This window comes from Amaranthus tricolor, chromosome 12, assembly GCF_026212465.1.
Source record: "Amaranthus tricolor cultivar Red isolate AtriRed21 chromosome 12, ASM2621246v1, whole genome shotgun sequence".
NCBI classification, from domain to species: Eukaryota; Viridiplantae; Streptophyta; class Magnoliopsida; order Caryophyllales; family Amaranthaceae; genus Amaranthus; species Amaranthus tricolor.
Genome location: NC_080058.1, coordinates 9,191,661 through 9,211,899, shown reverse-complemented (window position 1 = coordinate 9,211,899; position 20,239 = coordinate 9,191,661).

The following is a 20,239-nucleotide window of genomic DNA, read 5'->3' as shown; positions in this document are numbered from 1 at the left end:
TTTACTTATTTGGGGAATGTGTACTATTTTGGGTGTGGGGAGATGCTACTCATGTACTGATTAAATTAACAAATGAATTTTTAAAATAAGAAATAAAGTAGGAAAAACATTTTGTGGAAAGTTAGTAAGTCTATTCCCACTATAAAATAATTCCCTATTTTACCAACAGGCTAACAACAATAATACTCAATGAAGTAATGCTTTGCCTTTGTGATCTAGATCAATCCAGCCCAACATTAACTATTCCAAAGTTCAACTTGTTCAACATTTGGGTTTGGTTCTCTTTAAATTTTAAGCTAATTTTCAGATTGTTATGAATGGTATCATGTGTGACTTGAGTGCACAATTAAAGTGTGTATTCATGTATGTGACTCTTGAGTTTTGGAATCCAAAAGGGTCTAATTATGTGGAAGAGTATTCATGGAATTATTGGTGTTAATGAAGGTTAATGAAGAAGTAGAAAGGACTTGGTTTATGATTGCTCGATCAGAATTCTGGTAGAGGAAGCAGAATGGTCGCTCGACCTACCCGCTTGACCGAGCGAGCCTTATTGGTTGGTCGAGCGGTCAGACAGAATGTATCCAGAAGGTATCTACTGTTCGCTCCACCGAGCCGCTCAACCGAGCGAGCTCTCTGTTCCAGTCGAGCGGTTTCTCTAATGTGCATGGAATGCTGTTTTCGACCTTTCAACTTCTTGAAGTTATTTCATATTATTCATTACTCTATATTAACTCTGTATTCAAGTGAGCTATTGACATTCATTTCGATTTGTGGGGGCCTTTACGAAAGCCCTCCCTTAGTGGTGGTAATTATTTGTTGACCTTTATTGATGATTTCTCAAGAAAAGTCTGGTGTTACTTCATTAAACAAAAGAATGAAGTTTTTGATGTCTTCTTGGAGTGGAAGAAAATGATTGAGAAAAAGACCGGTAGGAGCATCAAAACCTTAAGAACCGATAATGGTCTTGAATTTGTTGATAATAAATTTCTCCAATATTGTTCTAGTGAAGGTATTGTTAGACATAGAACTTGTGCAGGGCGTCCTCAACAAAATGGCGTTGCGGAGAGGATGTATAAAACATTGTTGGAGAGGGCTCGGTGTATGCTAAAACAAGCAAATTTGGGAAAGCAATTTTGGGCCGAAGCGGTGGCTACGGCATGTTATTTGATCAACCGCTCACCTCATACCGCCTTAAAATTCAAATCACCACAAGAAGTGTGGTACAACACTCCAGAAAATTATTCTAGTCTTAGAGTCTTTGGTTGTCCAGCTTATATTCATGTAAATGATGGTAAGTTAGAACCTAGGGCTAGAAAATGTATTTTTGTGGGATATGTAGTGGGTGTAAAGGGGTATAGGGTATGGTGTAATGAGTCAAAAAGAATAATTGTTTCTAGAGATGTTGTATTTGATGAAAATAGCATGCTTGTCTCTAGTATAGAAAAGTCCACTGATAATGTTGTAAACAATGATGCACAAGTGGAGGATCAACCTCCCAATATTGATGATGACAAAATTGATGATGATAATGAACAACAAAGGTCTCCATCTTTGTCCAAAACTAGACAAAGAAGGAAGATCGTGGCTCCAAGAAGGTATATTGAAGAGTGTGATTATGTTGCCTATGCTCTCAACATTGCTAGCGAAGTCGAAGGATTACATGAACCGAGTACGTACAAGGAGGCTATGGCCTCAAATGACTCAAGCAAATGGTTGATAGCCATGAAGCAAGAGATGGAGTCTCTTGCAAAGAATGAAACTTGGAATATTGTTGAAGCACCAAAGAAAAAGAAAATTGTTGGGTGCAAGTGGATATTCAAAAGGAAGGAGGGTCCTTCTAGTGACGTTCCTCCCATCTACAAAGCGAGGGTAGTTGTAAAGGGATACTCTCAAATTGAGGGTGTTGATTTTCATGAAGTTTCTCTGATGTGCATGGAATGCTGTTTTCGACCTTTCAAGTTCTTGGAGTTATTTTATATTATTCATTACTCTATATTAACTCTGTATTCAAGTGAGCTATTGACATTCATGTACCTAGTACTATATATAGAGCTCTCATACTCATTCAAAACATCATCAAACACAACCCCTAAGCCAAACACATAGCCTTTTGTTTTTATCTCTTACACAATTGTAATACTTCATTTGTAAGTGTTGTTTACACTTCTTTGATATAATATAAACAGAAACTACACACCACGGAGGACGTAGCCATCATTGGGTGAACCTCCTTAAATCTTTGTGTCTCTTTTGCTTAGTTTACATTATCAAACATTGTTTTGTTCATTGTTGTTTGTATCGTTCTTAACATCGTAAGGATTTTGGCAAACATTTCACAGATTATTCGAGATTTATAAAGTAAATAATCTAATCATTTAGTTGTTTTTTTAGTTCACATTTCAGTTTTAAACTATGTTGCATCGTTAGTTAATTGAGTCTTTCTTTGTTATTTTAATTTCGAGTTATGAGTCGTTTTATTAATTGAGTCTTTTATTTTATTTTGAGTATTTGAGTCATTTTATTGTATTTTCTTTTATTGCAATAAATCAAGTCTTAGAGATGAGTAAGCCAGGTTTAGAATCAAGCTTCTTCATTTATCATGCTTAGTTAGTCGACTGGTTGGAAAATTACAAAGCTTGTGAAGCAAGAATCAAAACCAAAGACAATCAGCTATAATCTCATGGCAAAATATTCAAGGATACATGGAGAATATTGGGTAGAATAAATTGCAAGATTACAAATCAAAACAAATCCTCGTTTCCAAAGTTCAGAATTGGAGCCGTTTGGAGCAGCTCATATCAGCCTATTTTTTGAGCAATTTGGCATGAATATTATATTGGATATTTCATAAAGATTTCATCTACAAATCAACCATAAATTATCCCTTGAAAATTGAAGAAAATAATTGCACAATATTGTTTATTCTAGCCATTAGAAAGGAGTAGAAATTCTGATTTTTATTCTTTTGCAATTGTAATCTTTGTTTACTTATTTCGTGCTGAATTTTCTAGTATAAATAAGCTTGCTAGCTTGACTTGTATAATCAATTATTCATTCAACATTATTACAAAACCTTTTAGCAAGTTTGCTTTGTTCTTTCTTTGCAAATTACTTTAACTTGGATTAGTTTAAGTAATTTGAAGTTCCTATACTTTTTATTCTTTTAGCTAAAGATTGAATATGTTCTTCAGAGTCCTTGAACTTGTTTCGTGGTGTATCTGTATCGAAACAACTCTTTGATTAAGTCGTTTCTTAGTTGAATCATTCAACATATCCTTTTTAATTTTCCTTGCTACAAAATCAAAAAATCACAAAAACATTTCATTTGCGACAAAACAACTTTGTTAGATTGGTTTGTTTGATACAAAGCCAACCTATATCACTTTGGATTTTATCTAAATCAATATTGAAATTTCGGCCCATAACCTCTCATCAATCCCAGAATTATTTTCCAATAAAAATTTTTAAATAAGGTAACTCGCTATCTGAGATGGCAGTTTACTTTTATATTTCTTTTTAATATTTTTCTAAAAATCATATTTTGAATTAACTGTCATCTCACATAGTGATTTGCTAAAAGAAATAAAACTGTCATTTGTAATAGCTATTTGATTTGAAGAATAAATAAAAAAATATTTTGTGTATCGTCCTATGTGGACGATACATGGAAAATAAGTTCACAAATTCTTGTGAGAGACAGTCTCTTTGAGAGACCATTTCTAATTGGGTCGGCCCGTTATATATTTTTTTAAATATTGTTACTATGCATTAATAATAATGTAAGTAGACATTTAAAATATTGAAAGTAGACATTAAGAATACGGTAAGTAAGCATTAAGGATGATGTAAGTAGGCATTAAGAATACGATAAATAAGCATTAATTTTTATACATATCTCAAAGAGACGGTCTCTCAAAAGACTAGCTGAAATAAGTTTCCCATAAGTGTAAGCTACAGTAGTATGAGAATTTATCAAATATTCTCAACTTCGTGCTTCCCAACTTTAGAAGCTTGTTGATACTCCTCATAGAAACAACTTTGTGCTTTGGAACTAGTTTGTTTTACATTCTGTAGAAACATACTGCAAACTCCTATTAGTATATTTATGATTTTTTACCCTTTAAAACTTAAAGGATTAATAACTGTTGGGTGTCCAGCCCATTTTGGGAGTTATAACATTTTTGGGTCTTTAAATATTTGAACCTACCTATTATAACTTTGGGTTACCTTTCCTTGGAAGCTTTGAGTTGTCATTTTTTTTAGTCTTTGTACAGCAAAAAAAGGGGGCAGCAGTTGCTAAAAATCAGCATAAAAAAACAGTAGAAAAGAGAGAGAGAAAAAGTGGGTTGTTCATTTAAAAATCAGCCTGCGCAGTTTCTATCAACACATCCGATGGAAGGGCAAAAATGTTCCAATTTGGCTCAATTCTGTGTATGTTGTAGGGGACACATAAGGCTTCAATAGTAACGGTGGTGATCAGGTGTGGTGGTTCGGTGTGCTGGAAAACGTACCAAAACAGTAACTATCCTGTTTTTGGTGAAATTCTCTTCATTTTCTTCTTTTATTGTATTTCTCTTGTTGTTGATGGTTGATGGTGGGTAGTGCACTTTGTTGGATTGCTATTGGTGTAACACCCCTGAATTTCAGACCCTTCAGGGGTGTCACTTGTGGAAATAAATAATTATTTAGATAGGAAAAAAAAAAAAGATGACGTTTGAAAACTTCCAAACAAAGTCCTACGGAAATTTCGGCAGCATCTGCCTTGAAATTTGACGCGCCGAAGATTTAGACAAACGATAAATCATCATAATGAAGAGGCATCAATGGCCTCGTAACAGGATCACGGCGGAAAGGTCATCGCCAAAACCTCTGTCGACATGCTAAGCATGGATCGTGGTTCCCATGTAAACGCTTGGGTTTTCCAAGCAAAAAGGTAATCCACTGTACAAGTCATTCAAGATACTATAACAAAATATAAAACGATATAAATCTTTGCAGCGGAACGAATTACATCAAAAGGAGGACTCATGCCTCAACCAAAACATATACACTTTCAATTCGAAATCACATGCAGCGTCAAAAATGGTTCGAACAGGGCACGCGTCAAGGTTCTCACTCGATCCCCCCCCCCCATATGCAATGCAAGGAAACTCCAAAACCTGCAAGACCTATCTACGACGTCCCTGCTGCTCAACGTAAAGTCGTGGACCAAACGTGTCATAGCAGGGCCATCAGAGACAAGCCGTCAACAAGGAAACAAGCAGTACACGTCAGTATCTAGCAACAAGTTATATATGCAACCAACAATCAATTCAACAAGATGAGAGAAGATAGACACTCCAATGTATAAAAATCTACTCCAACCATTCCTCACTTCTGTGCACTTCTCAATGCCTTCACCATTTTCTATTCCTTCCTTAATTCCACGTATTATCTTTTGTGACTAGAGGCCACCATATTGGGGTTTGCAAGACCCACATGGCAACACCTCAGCCAAGGGCGGTGACGGCCATGCCGGCGCCCAATGGCAAGTATGATACCCCCGTACAGCGACCATATATAGATGATCCATGCCTCCGGGAACTAAACCAACTGGGGTACCAATCCAGTGGAGTCACAGTAACATCCAACTTAATATCTCATCAATAAGGGACTCATTCCCATTCCATCTCATATAATCCAACATTCTACTCTCGCGATATCAGAACTCAATCTCTACTATCTTTACAACTGATTTTCACTTGTGACACGAACTTAACCGTATTTAAATAGCACATCATATTCAACCTAGTTCGTATAATATTATCACGCAAGGAAAATAGATTGAAGATGCATGCAAGAATCAGTTACTGCGTGTACTTACCTGCACTGCAAGACGACAGCCACAAAAATCGCTTCGAAGGGGTTCTTACGCCCCTCTTATGAACCGGGCACCTATACACGTTTAAAGTAAGACTAATAAGCCTACTTCACATCATTTACGAAGCACCGACTCCATACAAGCTACGCTATTAGCCAATTAAGTTTCGATTCAAGCTAATACGCATTCTACGCATACTCATGTAATAAATTCAACCCATGTTCATACATGAACTACGCCATCAATTCCAATCAAACCATAACATTAGATTCTAGTCAGGTTTATATCAAGATATGTTCAAGAACACGTAATACATGACGTTACACTTAATAACAATCATATCACCTATGATAGTAGTGGTTTATTATTTTTCCAAGGTTTTTAGAGTGAAACGATTAAGAATGAATTAGATTTGTAGCTTGGCGAATCAATAACGATTCGTATAATTTGGGTCAAAGTCACCCAACTTAGCAACCGAGCTCAAAACTAACCACCTCATCAACGACTATAACCACGATAATACTTTCATTAATGACAATCGCTACCTTAATCCGTCTCAGTAATTATTATTATCGTTTACTCTACAACAATGGATATTAACAATACTAGTCACCATTCATCCAAACCACAAAAATAGTATATACTACTTTTAATTCATCCACCCCTAACTTATTCAAGTTCAATTCACACTTTCAAATGCCTACCCACTTTAAATCCTATTAAGATATAACTTAATCCAAGCTAAGATTCATGAATTTACCCAAATTACTATCTTTAAATTCATCATAATATAAACCCTAATCATTTTATTTCAATGATAATTCTTTTAACTACTACCCATACTATGATTCAATGAGACTAATACAATATACAATCAACACACAACTCATGAACATGGTAGATTCTAATTAAAATTAGCAAATCAATCAATTGAAAAGTGAGATGCTTACAAAGATCAAAACTAGCAAGAATGGTAAAGAGGAGGATGAAGGTCGTGGTGGTGGTGCACGAAAGCCAAGAATGGCTGGAGAAGACCTTAAATCGATAGCAGCTGACGGCTGCTGCTGGTTTGGCTGCCGGCTAGACACAGCGAGAGAGGAGGGGTGTGCTGCGGTGGCTGCTGCTTGCGTGGGGAAGGAGAAGCCGGCTGCTACTGCTGGTTTGGAGGAAGAAGAGCGCAGCCCTTGCTGCTGCTTGCGAGTGGAGCTGTCGGTTGAGGGAAGTGGGAAAGAGGCGCACGGGAAGAGAGAGGAAGAAGGAGAGGGAGGAGAAGGAGAAGACGGCTTGTCTTCGATGTTTAGGGTTTCGTGGGTCTTTAACCGTTTTTTTTTTTTTTTTTTTTTTTTTTTTTTTTTTTATTTATTTCGGTTCATTTTGTTGCAAGATCCAACTAAGAGACTCACCTTCGCGGCCTCATACATTTTAATAAAATAATCATTTTGATTCGAACCTCTTTATTTGAGAAGTCGTAACTATATTTTTAGTATATATATAAGTCGACATTTAAATCCATATGTGAAAGAAATTTATTAAAACTAATTCGGAAATAATTAAATAATAATTGTAAAATCTTTAAAAACTATTAAAATATTAAGTGATTACGTCATTAAAATGTCGGGGTGTTACAGGCTACCCCCCTTAAAAGGAGTTTCGTCCCCGAAACTAGCGCAACCAAGGTACTAATTGAGAAAATTTATATTTCTAATAACTCCAGAAGGTGTCTTAACGATTTTAAGCCTAAGGAATTATCTCAAGGATCGTGACCTTATTGACACTATTATACTCACTCTTATCCAAATATTCATGCATATTTTGTTCCGAGCATTCATAGTCCTCTAAATTAACTCGACACCCAAACAAAGCATGTAAATGTCACACAATTAACTTAACATAATCAATCAAAGCATGTAAAAATCGTACAATTGACTCGACACGATCAAACAAAAGCATGCAATTTTCTAATAGGTCGGTATCATAGAGGAGGAAATGCATGCAAACGCGCGAAGTTCTATCACATTCTACCCCCCTTAAAGACTTAGTTACGACCCCGTAACTTACTAACCTCAAGAAAAAGGTGCGGGTATTTCTCACGCATGGAATCCTCAGTTTCCCACGTTGCCTCCTGCGTGCGCTGGTTAGCCCATAGAACTTTCACCATTTTTATATCTTTTCTCCTCGTACTACGCACCTTAGAATCTAAGATCTTGATAGGCTTCTCTTCATAAGATAGATTCTCATCCAGATCTAAGGGTTCGGGATCTAGCACATGAGATTTATCGGGAACATATCTCTTCAACTGCGAAATGTGAAACACATCATGGACCTTACCCAACTCATTGGGTAATGCTAGTTTGTAAGCGACCTTTCCTACCTTCTCTGTGATCTCATAAGGTCCTATAAACTTTGGGCTCAACTTCCCCCTCTTGCCAAACCTCATGACTCCCTTCATGGGTGAAACTCTCAATAGCACATAATCCCCTACGGCGAACTCATCAGGTCTCCTCTTAAGATCTGCGTAGGACTTTTGTCGATCCTGGGCCGCCTTAAGTCTTTCTCGAATCATTTTTACCTGATCGGTCATCTCCTCTAACATAGCCGGTCCTAGAGTAACAGATTCACTGAAATCGTCCCAACATACAGGATTACGACAACGACGACCATACAGAGCCTCAAAAGGTGCCATCTGGATGCTTGCCTGGTAACTATTATTGTATGAAAACTCCACCATATCTAGGCACTCATCCCAAGATCCTTGCCTATCCAAGGCTACGGCTCTCAACATATCTTCAAGAGTCCGATTAGTGCGCTCGGTCTGTCCATCAGTGGCAGGGTGAAAAGATGTGCTTCTTAGAAGTTCTGTTCCCAGAGCTGCTTGAAAAGCCTCCCAAAATTTTGACACATACCTAGTATCACGGTCAGAAACTATAGATCTAGGGACACCATGGTATCGCACAACATTTTTAAGGTAAGCTCGAGCCAACTGATCCATACTCCATTGATTATTCATCGGAATGAATCTTGCACTCTTGGTGAGTCTATCAACGATCACCCATAACGTGTCATTTCCTGACCTAGTTCTCGGTAAACCCAAAACAAAGTCCATCGATATGTCATCCCATTTCCATACAGGAATATCCAAGGGTTGGAGTAAACCTGCAGGTCTCTTATGTTCACTTTTGACCTTTTGACATGTCAGACACCTGGAAACAAACTCAGCAATATCTCTTTTCATCCCAGACCACCAGAATGTTTGCTTCAGATCTCGATACATTTTATCTCCCCCCGGGTGGACGGAATACATCGAACTATGAGCCTCTGATAAGATTTTATCCTTGAGCTCTGCACAAGAAGAGGGTACACACCATCTACCCTTGTATCGAATGCTACCATCCTCGAATATTGTGAATCCTTCAGCTTTTCCTTCTCTAACCTGCTCCCTCGTTTTTTCCAATAAGGAGTCACTCACTTGATGTGTTAAAATTTCTTCAAAAATTGAGGGTCGAATTGATAAGGCTGTTAATCTGGACCTCAGCTCCCCGTGCTGCACAATCTCGAGGTTCAACTTTTCCATGTCTCTTTGCAACTCTCTAGGAATAGTCAAGGTAGCTACGGAATGATTGGTCTTTCTACTTAGAGCATCGGCTACCATGTTCGCCCTACCCTCATGGTAATTAAACTCTACGTCATAGTCGTTAATCAACTCTAGCCATCTTCGCTGCCTCATGTTCAAATTTTGTTGCGTATACAAGTATCGCAAACTCTGATGATCAGTGTAGATCTTGCACTTCACTCCATACAAGTAATGTCTCCAAATTTTCAAAGCAAAGACAATGGCTGCTAGCTCCAGGTCGTGAGTTGGGTAATTGACTTCATGTGGTTTTAGTTGTCTGGATGCATACGCGACCACTTTCCGATTTTGCATCAATACACATCCCAACCCATACTTCGATGCATCACTATACACAAGGTACTCAAGGGTGCTATCTGGAAGAGTAAGCACGGGTGCGGTAGTCAACCTCTCCTTTAAGGTTTGGAAGGCCAACTCGCACTCTTTAGACCATTCGAATTTCTTGTCTTTCTTCATCAAGTTGGTCATAGGGCAGGCGATCTTTGAGAAATCCTTCACAAATCTCCTATAGTAACCAGCTAAACCCAAAAAGCTCCTTACTTCAATCACATTCTTCGGTGCAGGCCAATCTCTCACCGCCTCAATTTTTGCAGGATCAACGGCAACTCCTTCTTTGGACACAAAATGCCCAAGGAACGAAACCTTCTCGAGCCAAAATTCACACTTTGAAAACTTCGCGTACAGCTTATTGTCCCGGAGTAATTGCAACACCTTCCTCAAATGTTGTTCGTGTTCCACCCTATCTCTCGAATACACCAAGATGTCATCAATAAAGACCAGCACGAAATTGTCGAGGCACGAACTAAACACCTGGTTCATCATGCACATAAAAGCTGCAGGTGCATTAGTCAACCCAAAAGGCATCACTGTGAACTCGAAGTGCCCATATCGAGTCCTAAAGGCTGTTTTCGGAATATCGCGCTCCGCAATCCTCAGCTGATGATAGCCAGACCTCAAGTCAATTTTGGAAAATAACCCTGCTCCCTTAAGTTGGTCAAACAAATCATCGATTCTCGGAAGAGGGTATTTGTTCTTCACAGTTATCTTGTTCAGTTCTCGATAATCAATACATAACCTCATAGTCCCATCCTTCTTACGAACAAACAAGACAGGTGCTCCCCAAGGCGAAACACTCGGTCGAATGTATCCCTTCTCTAATAACTCCTCGACTTGCTTTTTAAGTTCCTCCATTTCAGCTGGTGCCAACCTATATGGTGCTTTTGATATAGGTCCCACCCCTGGTACCAGGTCTATGGTGAACTCAACAGCCCTAACAGGTGGCATCCCCGGTATCTCCTCTGGGAAGACGTCTAGGAACTCATTTACGATTGGCACTGATTCAGGAGTCAACTCCTCGTCTTCTATCTTACGTACATGACATAGGTAGCTTGGCAGTCCCTTCCTCAATAATGTTTTCATCTTCAGGGACGATACTATCTTCGTTTGCATACCTGAAGTAGCTTTGCAATACTTAACTTTCTTTCCCTTGGGCCCCACAAGCCTGACTTCTTGCCTCTCACATTCAACAATAGCTTTAAACCGACCCAACCAGTCCATCCCAAGAATAATGTCTAAGTCGCACATCTTTAACTCATATAGGTCACTAGGAAAAATGGTTCCCCCAATGGTCAAAGGAACACTCTTATAAACTCTAGTGCATTGATACAACTCTCCTGAAGGAACTGCTACGGCGTACGAAGAAGGTTCGGGATCCTTTAATCCTAACCTTTCAATTATTGATGCAGATACAAAAGAATTTGATGCTCCAGTATCAAATAACGTATTGACAGGCACGGAGTTCACAAGAAACGTACCTGTCACCACATCCTTTGCATCCTCTGCTTCCCTTGTGCTGATGGCGGTTAATTTTGCAGGTGTTGATTGAGTAGTTAGCGCGCTGGTTCCCGCACTTCCATTACTTCGACCATTCGACTCTCCGGGTTTATAGTTGCTTGGACTAGGCCGATATCCGTTCCCGTTCTTCGACTGATGTAAGTTTTGACCACGGTAGTCACTCCCATTCCTCTGATTCCCAAAATTCCTCTGATAAAAATGCTGCTGTCCCCCATTCTGTTGATTCGGACGCCCATGCTTGGCATAACATTCGAAGCCACGATGACCCAACTTGCCACAAACATTACATTCTACTAAATTCCCATTACAATCCTTCCCTGGGTGGTTGTTTGGACACCTGCGGCAGAAATAAACTCTTTCCTTACTATTACTGTCTCCACTCTTCTTTTGATTGCTGAACCCCCTATGGTGCGACTTCCCATTTCTTTCGAGACTTGAAAAGCCCATGTGTCTCTTATTCTGCTGGGAATGGTGTTGCTGCTGGAAGCTCTCCTTTCTCTTATCCCCACTGTTGACACCTGCACTGCTAGTTTCAAGCTTCTTTCCCTTATCTTTGTATAGTAGACTTCCCACTTGAGCGGCTCTTTGGTACATCGCATCCAGAGTGGTGTACCGGTCACTATCAACGTGCACTTGAATTTCATTGCTCAGCCCCAATTCAAAACGCTGCATCTTCTGCTCCTCGGTAGGGACGTCATCAGGGCAATATTTCACATACTCCATGAACTTCTTATAGTATTCGTCAACCGTTAAATCCCCCATCTCGAGCTTCGAAAATTCATTGGACTTTTGCTTCCTGATATGAGGTGGGTAGTATTTTTCCCGAATCACCCTTTTGAACTCCTTCCATTGCAACGGCTCCTGAGGATCACTCATCAAGTTGTCTCTAGCATTGGACCACCAGTAATCAGCTTCTTCTTGTAGGTAGAAAGCGGCTTGGTCCACTCTCAGGTGCTCAGGGCATTGCACCACGTTGAAAATCTTGTCAAATTCCCGTAACCAGTTCTCTAAGATTGCGGGTTCTCCAGTTCCTGTAAACACAGGGGGTTTGTTCTGTGAGATGCTCTTGCTCACGGAGGCTGCCGTCTCAACTTCGGGCGCAGACCTAGATCTCCTTTCCTCGGCTAGCTCCATGACCAGTTCTCGTAAGGCCTTGTTCGAGCGTCTCTTCAAACGTTGACTAGACAACGGAGGCATTTCCCTGCAAACAAGAGTTTCACAAACGAGAGATGTTCACCATTCGATAAGATAACATGCTTCATCGCCAAATACACATTTTGCACGCAAATTCCAACCAGGCATACATTCTTATTTTGCGTGGAATTCGTCCTTATTTTGAAATATAACAACTTTACTAAGGAAAATGAACTAGTAAGCTTATCTAAATAATTTTGACATAAACTACTAACCAATGAAACATAAACACATAATCAACTAATATAAGGTTGCAGGTAAGTACGGCAACTCGTAGCTTAACTAGGACAAGCACATAAAAAAAAATGTAGCCTCTTACGCAACCCATAACTTGCAACATTTGCTCCTACAAACATAATTCATGCTTAAAATTTCAATTAATAAAACGTCATCTGTTAAGTTACCACAAATTCATTACAAAGATTCATTCCAATCATTGCAAGGATCGTAAGCCTAAGCGTGCAAATTCATGTGCAATAATACTCAAAATGCATGCATATATAAATGCACCTAACCCATGTCTACCCATACTCTCAAAGCAATTTAACTTCGAAAACAAAACAGGAATAAGTACTAGAGAAAACACAAAGCGTTTGGGAAAGATAGGAACCACTGGCTCTGGTAACCACCTGTAACACCCCTGAATTTCAGACCCTTCAGGGGTGTCACTTGTGGAAATAAATAATTATTTAGATAGGAAAAAAAAAAAGATGACGTTTGAAAACTTCCAAACAAAGTCCTACGGAAATTTCGGCAGCATCTGCCTTGAAATTTGACGCGCCGAAGATTTAGACAAACGATAAATCATCATAATGAAGAGGCATCAATGGCCTCGTAACAGGATCACGGCGGAAAGGTCATCGCCAAAACCTCTGTCGACATGCTAAGCATGGATCGTGGTTCCCATGTAAACGCTTGGGTTTTCCAAGCAAAAAGGTAATCCACTGTACAAGTCATTCAAGATACTATAACAAAATATAAAACGATATAAATCTTTGCAGCGGAACGAATTACATCAAAAGGAGGACTCATGCCTCAACCAAAACATATACACTTTCAATTCGAAATCACATGCAGCGTCAAAAATGGTTCGAACAGGGCACGCGTCAAGGTTCTCACTCGATCCCCCCCCCCCATATGCAATGCAAGGAAACTCCAAAACCTGCAAGACCTATCTACGACGTCCCTGCTGCTCAACGTAAAGTCGTGGACCAAACGTGTCATAGCAGGGCCATCAGAGACAAGCCGTCAACAAGGAAACAAGCAGTACACGTCAGTATCTAGCAACAAGTTATATATGCAACCAACAATCAATTCAACAAGATGAGAGAAGATAGACACTCCAATGTATAAAAATCTACTCCAACCATTCCTCACTTCTGTGCACTTCTCAATGCCTTCACCATTTTCTATTCCTTCCTTAATTCCACGTATTATCTTTTGTGACTAGAGGCCACCATATTGGGGTTTGCAAGACCCACATGGCAACACCTCAGCCAAGGGCGGTGACGGCCATGCCGGCGCCCAATGGCAAGTATGATACCCCCGTACAGCGACCATATATAGATGATCCATGCCTCCGGGAACTAAACCAACTGGGGTACCAATCCAGTGGAGTCACAGTAACATCCAACTTAATATCTCATCAATAAGGGACTCATTCCCATTCCATCTCATATAATCCAACATTCTACTCTCGCGATATCAGAACTCAATCTCTACTATCTTTACAACTGATTTTCACTTGTGACACGAACTTAACCGTATTTAAATAGCACATCATATTCAACCTAGTTCGTATAATATTATCACGCAAGGAAAATAGATTGAAGATGCATGCAAGAATCAGTTACTGCGTGTACTTACCTGCACTGCAAGACGACAGCCACAAAAATCGCTTCGAAGGGGTTCTTACGCCCCTCTTATGAACCGGGCACCTATACACGTTTAAAGTAAGACTAATAAGCCTACTTCACATCATTTACGAAGCACCGACTCCATACAAGCTACGCTATTAGCCAATTAAGTTTCGATTCAAGCTAATACGCATTCTACGCATACTCATGTAATAAATTCAACCCATGTTCATACATGAACTACGCCATCAATTCCAATCAAACCATAACATTAGATTCTAGTCAGGTTTATATCAAGATATGTTCAAGAACACGTAATACATGACGTTACACTTAATAACAATCATATCACCTATGATAGTAGTGGTTTATTATTTTTCCAAGGTTTTTAGAGTGAAACGATTAAGAATGAATTAGATTTGTAGCTTGGCGAATCAATAACGATTCGTATAATTTGGGTCAAAGTCACCCAACTTAGCAACCGAGCTCAAAACTAACCACCTCATCAACGACTATAACCACGATAATACTTTCATTAATGACAATCGCTACCTTAATCCGTCTCAGTAATTATTATTATCGTTTACTCTACAACAATGGATATTAACAATACTAGTCACCATTCATCCAAACCACAAAAATAGTATATACTACTTTTAATTCATCCACCCCTAACTTATTCAAGTTCAATTCACACTTTCAAATGCCTACCCACTTTAAATCCTATTAAGATATAACTTAATCCAAGCTAAGATTCATGAATTTACCCAAATTACTATCTTTAAATTCATCATAATATAAACCCTAATCATTTTATTTCAATGATAATTCTTTTAACTACTACCCATACTATGATTCAATGAGACTAATACAATATACAATCAACACACAACTCATGAACATGGTAGATTCTAATTAAAATTAGCAAATCAATCAATTGAAAAGTGAGATGCTTACAAAGATCAAAACTAGCAAGAATGGTAAAGAGGAGGATGAAGGTCGTGGTGGTGGTGCACGAAAGCCAAGAATGGCTGGAGAAGACCTTAAATCGATAGCAGCTGACGGCTGCTGCTGGTTTGGCTGCCGGCTAGACACAGCGAGAGAGGAGGGGTGTGCTGCGGTGGCTGCTGCTTGCGTGGGGAAGGAGAAGCCGGCTGCTACTGCTGGTTTGGAGGAAGAAGAGCGCAGCCCTTGCTGCTGCTTGCGAGTGGAGCTGTCGGTTGAGGGAAGTGGGAAAGAGGCGCACGGGAAGAGAGAGGAAGAAGGAGAGGGAGGAGAAGGAGAAGACGGCTTGTCTTCGATGTTTAGGGTTTCGTGGGTCTTTAACCGTTTTTTTTTTTTTTTTTTTTTTTTTTTATTTATTTCGGTTCATTTTGTTGCAAGATCCAACTAAGAGACTCACCTTCGCGGCCTCATACATTTTAATAAAATAATCATTTTGATTCGAACCTCTTTATTTGAGAAGTCGTAACTATATTTTTAGTATATATATAAGTCGACATTTAAATCCATATGTGAAAGAAATTTATTAAAACTAATTCGGAAATAATTAAATAATAATTGTAAAATCTTTAAAAACTATTAAAATATTAAGTGATTACGTCATTAAAATGTCGGGGTGTTACAATTGGTGCTTGTACTCTCATTTTATCATAATAAGAGTGACTTGGGTGGACTCCCTTGACTAGTCCCGTGGTTTTTATCCTTCACACCGAAGGGGTTTTCCACGTAAAAATCCTTGTGTATTGTTATTGGCTATTTTTCATTATTGTTTGTCTTTTGATGCTCATTGTTAGTTATTACTGGGGATTGAAGTGAGTTAGGTTTTAGTCTTGATTTGATTGATTGTTTTGCCTAAATTGATCTTTGGTGTGGGTATTGTTGGAGTTGTTATCAACCCTTTGTGCCCAACAACTAGTATCAGAGCGAACATATATTTAGGCTAAATGGAGACTAGTACTAGTAGTACTGATCCCATGATTAAGTTGACATCAACCAATTATTCCATATAGAGACCCATGATGGAGGACTTGTGTTGTAGAGATTTGTTTGATCCTATTGATGTAACCACTTGTTGTGATGATGGTGCTAAAGCTAAGACCACAAAACCTCAAAAAATGGATGAAAAAGATTGGGTAAAATTAAAGCGAAAGACTTTGGGTACCATTAGACAGTGGATTGACATTAGTATCTTCAATTATGTATCTAAGGAAACTGACCCTTATGAGTTGTGGAAGAAATTAGAGGGTCTGTATGAAAGAAAGACTGCTCACCACAAATTCTTTAATCAAAAGACTTGTTAATTTGAAGTTAAAAGGTGGAAAATTAGTCTCCCAAAATCTCAATGATTTTTAAGGCATTATTAACAAGCTGACGACAATGAAGATTGTTCTTGATGATGAGTTGCAAGCTTTATTCTTGTTGAGTTCTTTGCCGGACAGTTGGGAAACTCTTGTAGTGACTATCAGCAACTCTGCTCCAAACAGTGTACTTTCTTTGGATGTCATCAAAGAGAGTATGTTCAATAAAGAGTTGAGAAGAAAGGTAATGGGAGTTGATAATTCACAAACGTTAGTTGTTTAGAACTGGGGAAGAAGCAAGAACATAGGTCCTAAGGGGCGTGGTAACTCACATAGTAGGTCCAAGTCAAGAGAGGGAAAAGAGACTAGGACTTGTCACTATTGTAAGAAACCTGGCCATATTAAGAAGTATTGTTTCAAGTTCAAGAGCAAGCATAAAAGGCAAAAATCACATGGAGATGGAGACGATAAAAATACTACAACAACTGTATCTAAGAGTGATGATGAGGTCACTTTGATTTGTGCAACTTGTGAGTGTCATCATGTTGATGGCTCAGACTTAGAGTGGCTTGTGGATACATGAGCTTCTTATCACTGTATCCGTAGAAGGGAATATTTTCAAAGCTACAAAGCTGGTGACTTTGATAGTGTGAAAATGGGTAATCAAAGTTCGGCGAACATTGTTGGCATTTGTGATATTCGAGTCAAGACAAGCATCGGGTGCATGCTAACTTTGAAAGATGTGCACCATATTCCTAATCTACGCCTTAATTTGTTGTCTGGAAATGCTCTTGATCGAGAAGGCTTTAGAAATACTTTTGGTGATGGTAAATGGAAGTTGTCTAAGGGCTCCATGACAGTTGCTCGAGGTGATTTGTGTTGCACTCTATACAAAACACATTTGAAGGTGTGTTTTGGTGAGCTATATGCGGTAGATGAAAGGTCTTCTCCAAACTTGTGGCATAAGAGGCTAAGCCATATGAGTGAAAAGGAATTAAACTCTTGGCTAGCAAAGCTCTTATTCCTATTGATACTATAACTTCTCTTAATCCTTGTGATCATTGTTTGGCTGGCAAGCAACATAGATCTTCTTTCGCTAAGAAGTATACTAGAAAGAAAGAAAAATTGGATCTTATGCATTCGGATGTTTGTGGTCCAATTGAGCTAGAGTCTCTTGGTGATGGTAAATAATTTGTCACTTTTATTGATGATGCTACGCGAAAAACTTGGATTTACATATTGTAAGAAAAAGGCTAAGTGTTCAAGACATTTCAGAAATTTCATGCCATGGTTGAAAGGGAGACAGGAAGAAAGCTCAAGTGTCTTCGAACTAACAATGGTGGTGAAAATACACGTCAAATGATTTTGAAGGTTATTGTTCACATCATGGTATTAGGCAAGTGAAAACTGTTCCAAGAACCCCACAACATAATGGTATTGCAGAAAGAATGAACAGAACCATTGTGGAGAAGGTGAGGTGTATGTTGAGAATGTCAAATCTTCCTAAGCCATTTTGGGCTGAAGCTGTGAATACCGCGGTTTATGTGATCAATCAAGCTCCATCAGTTCCTTTGGGTTTTGAGATTCCAGAGAAAATGTGGAAGGGCAATGATCCTTCTTATTTACACTTGAGGGTATTTGGGTGCAAGGCATTCATGCATGTTCCGAAAGAGCAGAGGCTAAAACTTGATTCAAAGTCAACTTCTTGCATATTTGTTGGGTATGGTGATGAAGAGTATAGTTACAAGCTTTTTGATCTTGAAAAAGGGAAGGTTGTAAGAAGCAGAGATGTGGTGTTTTATGAGCACGAGATGGGTGCAGATCTTCTGAATGTTGATAAGGCTACTACTTCAGATTTGCCACTTGCTACTGATGATACTTCTACTCCTATTCCTATTAATCGCCTAGCAAATGAGGAGGTTGATGAAGTTGTACTTGAGAATGTTGGTGAGGTACATCCTGATGGTGACGCACTTGATGAGCTAGAATATGCAAATGATGATGATGCTCTACAACATGAAGAAGAGGTTCATGAGCAGGGGGAGCAACTTGTACCACCGGTGTATGATTTTGAGAATGCAGACATGTAGAGGTTCGAAGGTCAATTAGAGGAAAAATACCTTAAAAACAATATCCAAGCTCCACATATATCCTAGTCACTGATGAGGGGGAGCCACAGGACTTTCATGAGGTATTGTCTCACAAAGACAAAGACTTATGGTTCGAGGCGATGAGGGAGGAAATGGATTCCTTGAAAAAGAATGACACCTACGTGTTGTAAAGCCTCCTAAAGGTCGAAAAATCTTGAAGAACAAATAGGTTTTCAAGAATTAAAAAGATGGTGAAAATATAGTGAAGCACAAGGCCAGATTGGTGGTGAAAGGTTGCAACCAGAAAAAGGGCATTGACTTTGATGAGATCTTCTCACCGGTTGTCAAAATGACTTCTATCAGAACGGTGTTAGGATTGGCTGCAAGTCTTGATCTTGAGCTGGAGCAGCTTGATGTGAAAAATGCATTTTTGCATGGTGATTCGTTTATGACAAGCAATGGCTATAGGCGAACTTCAGTTGATCCTTGTGTGTACTTTAAAAGGTTCCCTAATGGTAACTTCATCATTCTTCTTTTATATGTTGATGATATGCTGATAGTTGGGCAAGATGCTGAGATGATTCACAGTTTGAAAGAAGAATTGTCCAAGTCATTTGATATGAAGGATTTGGGTCCTGCTAAGAAAATTCTAGGCATGGAGATTTCTCGTGACAAAAAGTCCAAGAGATTGTGGTTATCACAAGAAAAATATATTGAACGGGTGCTTGAAAGTTTCAATATGAAGCAAGCTAAGCCACTTAGTAATCCACTAGCATCACACTTCAAGTTGAGTAGGAAAGATTGTCCTACAATGGAGAAGGAGAAAGCACGTATGTCTCCCATTCCTTATTCTTCTGCTGTTGGTTCATTGATGTATGCTATGATGTGTACTAGGCCAGATTTTTCACATGCAGTTGGCTTGGTAAGCCGATATTTATCCAATCCGAGTAAAGTTCATTGGGAAGCAGTGAAGTGGATCTTCAGATACTTAAAGGGCACCTCCAAATTGAGCTTGTGCTATGGGAGCTCTAATCCTATTCTACAAGGTTACATTTTCAGGAGGAGCCATCTCATGGCAATCCAAGTTGCAAAAGTGTGTAGCATTGTCTACTACTGAGGCAGAGTATATAGCAGCAGTGGAAGCAGGGAAAGAGATGCTTTGGTTGAAAAGGTTCCTCAAAAAGTTGGGTGTGAGCCAAGATGAGTATGTAGTACTTTGTGATAGTCAAAGTGCTATGGATTTGAGCAAGAATGCCATGTATCATGCTCGTACCAAACACATTAATGTTAGATACCATTGCTTACAAGATGTGATTGAGGATAATCAGATGAAGCTGAAGAAAATTCACATGTACAAGAATGGTGCAGATATGTTGACAAAGATTGTTTAAGGAAGCAAGGTTGAGCTTTGTAGAAAGCTTGCCGGGTTGAGTTTCAAGTGATCATTGAAGCATTGT